The sequence below is a fragment of the Copadichromis virginalis genome, linkage group LG14 (assembly GCF_057382275.1).
Source record: "Copadichromis virginalis isolate Kocher_CV1m ecotype Utaka linkage group LG14, C_Virginalis_male_GT1.1, whole genome shotgun sequence".
Classification (NCBI taxonomy): Eukaryota; Metazoa; Chordata; class Actinopteri; order Cichliformes; family Cichlidae; genus Copadichromis; species Copadichromis virginalis.
Window position 1 is genome coordinate 25,174,484 of NC_140631.1, and position 2,937 is coordinate 25,177,420.

Genomic DNA, 2,937 nt, shown 5'->3' on the forward strand with positions numbered 1-2,937 from the left:
CACACAGTGTGACTTGGAATGTGGAGGAGGCGTAGGATGAAACAATATTATAAGCGATGCTTTGCAATTACAACTGTGTGGAGACAGATCATTGTTCGAGATTGCCCTTTGAAGGTGTACCATTGATCTATGCAAATTGATAGCCAATGAAAATAATAAGTGCTCATTGCGAGTGTCATTATCTCTAAAGCTATGATTAATGCTAACAGTGTGAGAGGGAACGAGGGAGAGGCGAGGGGGGATCGGGCCAGAACAACGTGATGGACTGATGTGTCATCCGCAACCTGAGTTGGAGGATATGGCTCCAAGCAGGTGGGAGTGAACTACCCTCTGACAGCCCTCTTCAAAATGACAAAATCCATCCTCCTGTATTGAACAGTTATTCCTCTGTCTTTCACCAGGCATCTTTGGACACTCCCTTCTTCTCTTCATCCCTCTGTCCAGCCCCTCTCTCCACCACAACCCTGCCCAGCCGCTCCCTATTGATCCTCACCAGTGATTGGTTGAGCTGTAATTTGAGATGGACATTGACGGATGAGTGCAAACTGTTTTTCTTTTTCTCTCTTTTTTCCTCTCTCCGGGGTGATGAAGTCATAATGCTAGTGACAAATCCAGACAGGGACCAATTGCAATGGAGTAGTGGCCTGAGTAACCTTTAGAACCAAGGCAGGATGTCGCCCGGTTTGTCACACATGCCCCCTGGGTACAGGATGGTCACAGCACTCATAAATCCTCCCATACAGGCAGTCAGAGCTTTTTGAATGGACAGAGAGTTCAACAGAGAGCCTGGAAATTGGCTTCTCTGTAGTGGATTTCTGAAGTGCTACCTTTTTTTCCCTGTGAAACAGGATAAATATCCCTTTGTAAAGTGCCAAACAGATTATCTTATTCATTTCTAGGTAACTTGTTGCTAGAAATGAATGCAGATAATCGTGTAAAGGTGGTTAGTACTGTCAACATTTTCAATTTTGTAAAGTAGCTACTATGTGATTGTCAGTTACACAGTAGCTACTTTAAAAGCAATGTCATAATGTGACTGAAAAGATGTCACATTATGACAAGTTTATGATGACGTTAACTTGTCATCATAAACCTACAAATGATTTTTACTCAAAGCAGGGCTTGCTTTAGAGTTAAAGAGGGAATTTTCAACTGTCTGGAGCCCAACATTAATGATTTCATTAGGTCCTGGTCATATAGACTTAGATACTGGTTGGAGACCCCATGGCAACCACAAGTTGCTATAGAAAAACGAGTGCTTTCTGATCAGTTGCAAATGGTTGCTGTGAAAATGATTGCTAAAGCTCCAGTGACGCAGGGCTAGAGGCTTGTCAGTAACTGTCTGATAGCCAAGGGGAAGAAATATATGTTCCCCAACTGGTTGGTAAGTGGTTGTAGGAGGCCGCTGGCAGTTGCTGGGTGAAATTAGCTATAAATGTCCAAAAAACTCTTTGTGGTCTGCCTTGAGTTTGCATGGAAGACGTCGACTTGTTTGCAAATGCTACTCAGTGGCATGAAGATTACGACACAAACACAAAACAGAGACAGTTCAACTTCACAGTAATGGTTGTACCTTGTAAAATGTGTCGTTTTCGCGGCAAGGCACAACTTTTTGTCATGGTCCTGGGCCATGTGGGCCCAGTATTCTTAGTTTCTGGTATTTTTGTATTTCGTTCCTTATTTAGGCCATGTTTCCTGAGTTGTTCTGTTGTGTTGTTCCCGAAGTGTTTTCCCTTCGTGACTCTTACCCCCTGTGTGCCCCTCTGTGTATTTTTGAGCCCTCGTCTCTCTTTGTGTTTATTCCATGTTTCCCCTGACCCAGCGTTTCTAGTTCCTTGTGATGTTTGTAATATGGTACTTGTGTGATTTATTCTAGGGCTTCTAGTTTTGATCCCTTGCCCTTCATGTCTCTCTGTGTCCCCTCTGTTCTGTGTAATTGTGTGTCTTTGCATGTTTGAGTTTGTTTCTGTCCCTCTGCATTGTGCATTATGTTCTCATGGTTGGTCTTTTGTTACTCCCTCTAGTCTAGTTTCTTGTGTTCCAAGCTGAGTATTTCCCTCCACGTATTTTGGTTCATCGAGTCCTCTGCCTTATGGTTTATGTCTCTGTGTTTCTTAGTTGCTTTCTCCACTGTGTCAAGTTTGCGTCTCTGTATGATACTTCCTGTTTTACTTTGATGGTCCATGTCTTATGTGAATGTGTCCTGCTTTGCTTGTCTCGTCCAGCCTGATTACTCCCAGCTGTGATCTCCTTCTGTGTCTCATTCCCTCGTTATCCCTCTGTGTATTTAAGCCCTGTGTTTCTCTGAGTCAGTGTTGTGTTGTCCCTCATGCTGTGTGTGATTCTCCCCGTGTCTTCTGGTATGTGTTACAATTAGCTTCTCCCAGTTTAGTTTTGTATTGCTTTTGTATCACTGTTATCGTTTGTCACCTGTCAGCAATAAAGCTGCATTTTGAGTTCAGTCCTGTTTTCCCGTGAGTTTGCGTTTGGGTCCTATTTTCCTGCCTGCCACACACCGTTACATGACACTTTTACTTTGAAAGCGAATTTTCTCAGTTTGTGGTTTGCCTTTCATTTCACTTTTGCTCAGTGAGTAGTTAGTGAGGGTTTGCAGACAAGTCAGCTTCTGCCATACAAACAACTGCGGAACTGTAAAAGACTGTGGAAGTCTTTTACAAACAAAAGCAATCACAATGAAGACTTTAATATAGCACCCTCTTTTTTGACCAGTATCACAACTTGCAACTTGCAAACAGCCGGTGATACACATTTTCTCCTTAAACCTGGAGGTTGATGGGGGTTGCCGACTGCTATCTCTAGGCCTGTGTGACTGAGGCCTCAGTACTGACTGCAGTAACAACAACAACAAAACAACCGATCAAACAAAAAAGCCCAAAACATTCTACTACTTACACACACTCACACCAGTAACAAGCT